The following is an 8,939-nucleotide window of genomic DNA, read 5'->3' on the forward strand; positions in this document are numbered from 1 at the left end:
CACGTCAGGTTGCCTGCTCAGTGGGGAGTCTGCTTCTTCCTCTCCCTCTGCTGCTCCCCCTGCTTGTGCTCTCTCACTCTCCCTCTGTCAAATAAAGAAAATCTTAAAAAAAAAAAATCTTTCTGTAAAATGTGTTGCATTTTTTTGTTTATATACCAGCTGGACTAATACTACATGGAATTCAGTGCTTTCATAAATGCTTTGGGATGCTAGTGATAACAATTTATTGAACAGAAGCTCACATTAATTTTTAGGTCTAAGCATTAATACATGAACAAGTATCTAGGTGATACCTTAAAACTACTGTTGACAATATGAGAGCCAATACTGTGGTAGATTTAGTGTAATGATACAGTGGGCACATGATGTAAGATTATAATGAAACTAGTTGAATAAATGTCTATGAGAATAAGTCATTATTTTGTGCTTACTCCTCAGAGATTGTAATGTTCACACTAGAAAAAAGTATAAACATTTTTGCTAGCCCACACACATTTTTCTGAGCCTGCATAAGGAGTAAACATGGCCTTCTGTTGCTTTACTGTAGCAAAACCAGAGGGAGGGGGCAGGGCGGCATGGGAAGGTAAGTGACAGAGATAGGATTCATTCTACACATTCTACTCAGGTTGATTCTAGAGTACCAGGAAGGCCACTAGGAAAGCTCCACCTGCAAGAAAGAAGGGGGTTAGGAATTAATTCACCCTGAGACAGAAGACCTCTGAGGCATCTGGGCTCCTAGCTGCTAGTGATATGGTGATTACTGTTGTTACCCATGCAACAGACAATCCTTTTTTTTTTTTTTTCTTTTTAAGATTTTATTTCATGGGGCGCCTGAGTGGCTCAGTTGTTAAACATCTGCCTTCGGCTCAGGGCGTGATCCCAGGGTCCTGGGATCAAGCCCCGCATTGGGCTCCCTGCTCCACTGGGAGCCTGCTTCTTCCTCTCCCACTCTCCCTGCTTGTGTTCCCTCTCTCACTGGCTCTCTCTCTCTCTGTCAAATAAATAAATAAAATCTTTAAAAAATGTATTTTATTTATTTATTTGAGAGAAAGAGAGGGAGAGCACATGAGCAGAGGGGAGAGGCAGAGGGAGAGGGAGAAGCAGAGTCCTTTCTGAACAGGGAGCCTGACGTGGGGCTCGATCCCAGGACCCTGAGATCATGACCTGAGTGGAAGGCAGATGCTCAACCATCTGAGCCACCCAGGTGTCTCACCACAACAGACATTCCTAACCCCCTTCTTTCTTGCAGGTGGAGCTTTCCTCCCATTGTACAGACTGAATGTGCCAGCATTCTCACTTTTTCATCTTTCCTTACAGCTAGGGCATGGGCATACATCCAGCTCTGGCCAGTAGGGCCCAAGGGAAGTCTGTGAGGGCCTCTTGGGATAGGTTTTTGCATCTAATAAAGAGAGAGATGCGTTCAAAACAAAACCCCACTTTCTCTTCTTGCTTCTGTGTGTTCTTGTGTGAGGTTGCAATAGTTAGAGCCATGGCAGTCATCCTGTGACTTGTGTAACAAAGACACATCTTCAATATTTTGAGAGTAACGGGAGAAAATGGAGAAGAGCCAGGAACCTTGATATTCTTGAGTTACTGAGCCCACCCTAGAAAAACCTACCTTAAGACTCCCTGTTGTAGATGAAATTAAACCCCTATTCCTTAAGCCACTTTTAATAGTTTTGTTACCTGGAACCAAAAACATTCTTTCTGAGAAAAGTGAAGGAGACCTTCTTCTTAAGAAAGGATGGTACCATTTATTTTATTTTTTTTTAAAGATTTTATTTATTTATTTGACAGAGATAGAGACAGCCAGCAAGAGAGGGAACATTAGCAGGGGAGTGGGAGAGGAAGAAGCAGGCTCATAGCAGAGGAGCCTGATGTGGGGCTTGATCCCATAACGCCGGGATCACGCCCTGAGCCGAAGGCAGACGCTTAACCGCTGTGCCACCCAGGTGCCCCAGGATGGTACCATTTAAATATCCTCTAGGTAAGTAGGCCCTTGAAAAGTCCTGAGTATCTGAGATGAGAAAACAGCAAAAGCCAGAATTCTCTTTAAGGGTCTATTCTGAGGTATAATCACTGGTGGTCCAAGTGCCTTAACCAGCACCACAATTCACAGAAGTACAAAGCCACCAAATGAGCATGAGGGCAGGACATGTGGCTGAAGAAGGGCGACAAGGAGGCTAGAAGAGTCCACCACCAGCCAGACCAAAGAGCAGACACAGTGACCCCAAAATCCAAGAGCAGTCAGTGCACTGAAGTGAGTCTCTCTGAAACCTTGAGAAGGGAGGATCTGGGACCATTTGGAAGAGAAGAAAAGACTTCAAGTCCTAAACCATGTTTGTTTCATGAGTTCTTGATTATCCCACAAGGTTGGTGGGACCTGGAGAAACAGAAGAAAATCTAGAACAGTTTATTGTGTGAGCGTCTCTGGTATCATAGGTGTGGTTCAGCAGAACAGAACACTTAAAAAGCCTTGGCAAGCACCATGAGCTTTAATTAAATTGGATTATTTTAATTGAATAGTGTATACAGACGCACTGCTCAGTTTTCAGGGTGGTGCCCATGTTCATTCTTACTGAGTTTGGATGAATTTGAAGAGCAGATTAATATCCGTATATGCAGCTTATGGCATGAAGCGTCTGTGGGGAAATCCAGTCCATGTGCCCAACTCAGAATTCTGAATTTCAGAGAAGGCCACAGGGATTCCACTATGCACAAGGAGCCCCTTGGCCTCCTCTGAAAAATAGGGAAAAGCTCTTTGGGACTGAAGTTGGCTCCAGGTAAGTATGATTAACACCCCTGGATACAGATGGGATCCAAAATGTTCCCTAGCTGCTGCTGCTGCTGTTTTGTTTTTTTGTTTTTTTAGATTTTATTTATTCATCTCAAAATGTTCCCTAGCTTCTAATTAACAGAAGCTGTAGGTGAACAGAAAATTCACCCCTGGGAAAGAAAGAGGCCCCTAGTCCAGGCCCAGGTAAATTTGGGGGTAGATAGCAGATGGTTTCTTCTGAGACCTATAGTCAAATTCCGTGCCAAAAGGAAGTGTGGAATGATAGGTTCAGACTTCCTTTGGAGAAAATGCTGTCACCCTGGTGTCAGAGGGAAACACAAGAGGGATGATGGTTAAAGGAAGAAAAGAAAGGTTTTTTGTTTTTTTCTTTTTACTGGGGTTACTAGCCAGTATCTGTGAAATATAACCATTGGGTCTGCCAGCTTGTCTGGCCAAAGGGTCAGTGCCACACAGACTGAGGTGGGTAAGATGAGGAAAGAAAGCAGAGATGAGAGGCAGAGACCTCTTTTTCTGGAAAAGGAGAGCGATATGGTGATAACTGGAAAAGGAAGTTTGGCTCTTTCAGTTCTGTTCTTTAAGAGGAGAGAAATCCAAACATGTGCATGTGCCAAGAAGAAGTCAACAGGAAGGGGGTGTTTAAAGGTTCAGAAGAGAAAGGGGTGAGGTCTAGTTGAGCAGGACCTGCGGAGACTGAGTGGGGGTGGGCAGGGAGGGGTGGACCCAGAATACCGAGGAAAGAGATTCACCTGAGGCGGAAGGTGGGCCTCCTCTTTCCCCGAGCCTGGAGAAGAAAAGAAAACAAGGTGAGTGGAGGCCTGTATCCGTCAGGGTAAACCCGGTGTGCTTGTGGTAGCAACCTCCAAAATCTCCACGGCTCACCGCGAGAAAGGGTTATTTCTCGCTCACACTACGTGTCCAGCGCCAGCTGGCTCTGACTTGGTTCTGGGTTGTCTGCGTTTCAGGATTTAGGCACATGGATCAGCCCCTGTGTGGAAAACTGCAGACTTTGGGGCAGAAGGAAGAGAATGACGAGAAAGAAGAGAGAATGACGAACCGTGCCCGAGCTCTTGAAGCTTCTGCCGGGAGTGATACGCATTCGCTTGGTGCACGTTTCATGGCTAAAGCAACTCCCATCGTCAACGCCTGAGCTCAGCACAACAGGAACACAGAAAAAGGACTGATTTGGGGCAAACAGTACAAGCTGATAGAAGTTGCTCCTTCATTCATTAGCTGTTTGCTGAGCCCCTACTGTGTGCCTGCTGCTACGCTCGGCTCTCCGAAGAAGACAGACGTGCTGTCGTATCGGTGGCCATTTAGGGAGTTCTTGCTGATGGCCTTGCTTTGCTTCACTGACACAGGGGACCCCCCCATCTGAGAGGGAGGGAGTTGTTTCGAGGTAATAGGTTTGAGGAGGGAGGTAAACATTTCAGATAACCTCTGAGGAAAATGGGAAAGAAAGCTGAATGGAGGGAGCGGCATGGAACAGCAGCCCTACACGTCTTGCTGTGGATGCAAATTCATGGCTGTGTGGTTTCCTGTGAACGCTCAGTTGCCTGGATGCTCTTGGAGCAGAAAGGTAAGGATTTGGGACCAGCTGGGAGATGATAAGAGCCAGGGATGATGTGGATAATAGGAAGGAATGGGGTCTAGACTAGGTCTCCATAAGGAGAAAAGGAAAGTCATCCGGGCAGGTGCTGGGTCCTGAGAGCTAAGTTTAGGAGGACAGTGAGTGAACTAGAAAGGCAGGTGTACTGGCCCAGAATGCAAGTCTGCAATTGAAGGTTTCACAGAGCCTTTCTTGGTACAGATATACTCCAGGGCCTGGGCGTGGGTGGCGCTGGTAGGTCTTTCTTCGGGCCTTGTTCTGCAGTAGTCCCTGCAGCTCAGGGTCATGTCCACAGGCAACTTGCTATTGAGCTCACAATCCCATGCTGAGTTTGCTGGGGATAACGAAGTAACTACCAATATTTTGTGTCTCCCTTCACACCAGATCCCAGTGATTTCATAGCTGCTTTGGAAAAGAACTGAGGATAAATATGACATTTCTTCTTGAAGTCCTCCAATGTTGCTTTGGACGTGTGTATACATTTGTGTTGAATCGAATCACATTGGGATTAATTATTTTTCCTGCTTCCTGCTCAACAGCAGGAAAACTCCCTTTGACATAAGCATTCTATACATGTTCACCAGCTTCAACACTATCCTTTCTCTGAGGAGGGTAAAATGGAGCTCATCTCCAAATCATGTAAAGTAAGATGGAAACAATAAAACCTGTAAATGGAAACAGAAAATGGAACAGGAAAATATTTAAAATGGTTTCAAAAAAACCAGTCTTTTTTAAAATTCAGTTTTATTGAGATACAATTTATATATGATAAAATTCACCAATTTTAAGTATAGAATGCAATTTATTTCGACAAATGTATACAATTGTAGAATCACTACCCCATTTATCATTTCCATCACCCCAAAAAGTTTCCTCAAAGTTTGCCCCTTTACAGTCAGTCTGCCTCCCTTAACAATCATGGATCTGCTTTCACTATAGTTTTGCCTTTCTAAAATTTCATACAAATGAAATCATACAGTATGTAGCCTTTCATGCTTAGCTTTCTTCAGAGAAAACCAGTCTTATAGCGAGGATATGAAAATCCTCAGTCATAAGTTAGGAAAGGCAAGAAAATAGTAAGTTTCACCGGTCTGTGCACCTACTTTGGCTTCATCCTCAGTATTAATGCCCAAGAAAAATTGCGTCTTATATGATAATTATATTTTTCTAAACTCCATTAGAAATAAACACATCATTATTGAAATGAGAAGCGTTTATCTGAGTACCACTGACACGCATCTCATATACCACCAGTGATAAGCAAACCACACTCAAGAAAACACTGCATTAAAAAAATGTTGACAGTTTTTATAGTTCTAGTGTCTCATTCTCTCAGTCATTGATTTTGGCCATCGAGTCTTAAGGTGACTGTTGGGAAAATGCACAAGTAATTCTGACACCCAAATCCTCACACATAGCATCTAAACTTGTGTACATCTGTCTTACTTTTAAAAATGAACTCAAACCTTTTTCTTTTTGCTCTCTACCATTACTTCCCACTTTATATGGTTGGAATTAGAAACATTTATGTTTGGATACAGTGGGAAACAACACAACTAATAAAGATGGGAAAACTGAGGCAGCATACAGAGGCTGGGGAGACTTCTTGAAGGATGTAAGATTTGAAGAGGGCTTCACATCAGATGGGTGATGAACCCAGCATTGTCCAGGTATATGGTGGGTGTAGCAGTCAAACCGCAAGGACATTGCAGTGCAATTCTGTGAACAAGTCCATGTGCTAATCCTTCCTGTTTGTGGATTACTCTTACGCTATCACTTCTGTACTTTCAGAAGACTCGGCAGTTTTCTGTGTGTTTCTGTGTGACGGAAGAGGACCCAGCAGACTGAGTCATCAAGAGTGCGTCAAGGGTGGGCAGCACTTGCAGTCAGATCCATGAAGATCCACATCTTTCTGTAGATGAGTCCTTTTCCTTGGGAAATTACAATTCTGAGAGGTCCCCAAAGCACCATGGAAGTTTGAATAAACAAAGGCGTAAAGTTCTTTACATTTGTCTTTGTGACAGTTGTTGCTGCTTGGTAAAACTAGACGGAGTATAAAGGGGGATGGATAGGACCATTGTCAGGAGTTGCAGATGGGTGAATCCCACGCCTACTTCTCTAGGGGGTTTTCCTGTTGTTTTTTTTTAATTTTTTTTTTACACTGTGTTTCTTACTGAGGTGAAACCAGGTCAGATTGGAATATCTAAGGCAACTCTGAAATACAAACGTGTACCAAAGTCTGTCTGGAAGAGTGTGTGGAAACAGGAGTGGTGCAGTAACACCCATTTTGCCTGATCAAATATATGAGTGGCAAGCTCTCCTAGCACTCTGAGGGATATAAATCAGAAGCTGGATGCCCGATTTACCTTGCTTGACTCACCATTTGGTAGGAATGGTAGTTTACTCCAGGGCTTTGAATAAAGTGAGGGGACCCAATTGAGTCTTTGTATTGACGTTAAGTTTCTCAGAACTTTTACATGCTACTAACATACTAAATGTTAGCTGTTAAACTTTTGAGGGAGGCCATTTAAAAATGAAATCTTAACTTTGTATTTGGTGATCATTTCATAGTTCTGAAGTCCAATTAATTCAGAATTGGTCCAGTGTTAAGCATGTAGGTAGTTACATAGAGTGTGCCTGATTCTTAGGCAAATGGTGATTTTTTTTTTAAATTGCTAACGTAACTTCTTTTCCTATGGAGATAGCTGTGAGGGTTTAAGTCACTAATATGCGTGCAGGGCTTGTGACTTTCTTACACTTAAGAAACAATGTCAATGCAATATTAACATTTTTGCTTGTATTGATATTCAACGTTTTCACCTTAAAAATGCAAATTCAACTCAAAGACTGCAAGATCAAATTTTATTTTGCTTTAAAGAAAATGTTACCATAAACAAAGCCCATTTTGTAATCAGAACCCATCTTTTTTTTCCTGCACAAGGCAGCATAGAACACTGGTCAGTTATACATACACGGATTCCAGGAAGATAAGCCAAAAGAATTTGTCTTTTAAGTAAGGTAGGTCATAGAAATTCTAAATCAAGAAAGAAGCACCAAATCAAGAGAGGCATAAAGGATCACCTTCCTTCTTTGAATCACACTGCTTGACTTAATAAAATATGCCAAAATAAAAAAAAAAATTAAATAATTTACCTACTTGTTTTAAAAAATAATTTTGCCCAGTAAACACAGGATCAACCAAAAAAAAAAAAGCCTCTTTTGTTTTCAACCTTTTTGCTTATTATTCTGTATTATTATTTACTGCCTTGGTGACTGTATTATTACCACCTTGGTATCTCACCACTTCCGTGATCTTTGCATGTATAGGTGGAGGCAACTGTCAAGAGTCTGTACTTATTTCAAGACCACAGTCTGGACCCAGGTTGCTTTTAATGGAAGAGGTCTCTGTTTTGTTATAATGAATCTCTCAATTCACAGCGTACCCCTTCCCGTCCCACCCCACCCCCCAGATAAAATGAGATTTTCACTAACTTTAAATCCTGCCCCACTTTTCATTGAACCGCTTTTTTTCCATTTACTTGTATCTTGTAAAACCTAAATCTTGGAATTAAAAAAAAAAAAAGGAAGCAGCAGCAGCTACTGACCACGTGAACAAAGGAAATCTTAGTTTTACGCAAAAATGAAATCACGTATGAGAATTGCGTAAGTGGACGGTCTGCACTTAGGTGAAGTCGTCTGACGTCGTTTCCCTTGCTTCTTCTTGGGAGTTAGTTACCAAACCATTTCCCAAGATTTAACGATTAAAACAAACAATGACGAAAACAGTTTTGCACCGTGTCAGAACTTGGCCCGTTGCCGTTTACTTCTCGGCACTATTACATTCAATTAGGCCTCATACTTTATCTGTGAAGACTGAATTCAACCCCCGCCTTCACGTGCAGGCTGTTTTCTCCGGGAAAGTCAGAACATCATTCAACGGATCAAAGAGCTCAGCCACAGAGGCAGAGGAAAGCGGGGTCCATGAGGTAGAGCAAAAGGGCCCCTCCGACCTTCCTCACCGCAGCTCTTCGAATTTTAAAGAGAGGCTTAGGAGGACCAGGAGGGACAAGAGGGACGCAGGCTAAAGGTTCGCTCCTCAATCCCAGCCGGAGACAAACGTGAGTAACCGCGCGAGAGGGATGGGGAGATCCGCACAGAGAGGCTCCTCTGCCCCCAGCCGGGTGGCGTGACTTCAGGACTCAGAAAATTAGTACAGGAAGGTGTCAGCCGGACGGGCGAATTGCCTAATCGCAGGAGGAACGAGGCTGGGAATTCCCCCTCCCCGCCCCTCTCCGCTCCGCCGTGCCGGGAAATGAAATCAAGGCAGGGACGAGGGTCCCAAGCCGGGACTGCCCGGAAGCCTCCGGTTTCCCGAAGCGGGCGTCCCGGAGAAAGAGCGCGTGCCTCACGTCCTCTCCGCCCAGCCCCGCCCCCCGCGCGCTGCGCACGCGCGGCGGCGCCCCGCCCCTCGCGTCCCCTCCGGGGTGATGGGGGCGGGGGCGGGGGCGGGGAGCCGAGGTGAGGAGTCGGTCGGAG

The 8,939-nt window shown here is 44.1% G+C and overlaps 1 long non-coding RNA gene across 1 annotated transcript; it reads left to right on the forward strand.

Annotated features, from left to right (window-relative positions):
* The first annotated feature begins 3,501 nt into the window (after nt 1-3,501).
* On the forward strand, nt 3,502-6,409 carry LOC109490683. The gene is made up of 3 exons (XR_004627199.1): nt 3,502-3,600; nt 3,760-4,373; nt 6,195-6,409. It is a non-coding gene; the product is annotated as an uncharacterized LOC109490683 (long non-coding RNA).
* Nucleotides 6,410-8,939: the final 2,530 nt, after the last annotated feature.

The sequence above is a fragment of the Ailuropoda melanoleuca genome, chromosome 1 (assembly GCF_002007445.2).
Source record: "Ailuropoda melanoleuca isolate Jingjing chromosome 1, ASM200744v2, whole genome shotgun sequence".
Taxonomy (NCBI): domain Eukaryota; kingdom Metazoa; phylum Chordata; class Mammalia; order Carnivora; family Ursidae; genus Ailuropoda; species Ailuropoda melanoleuca.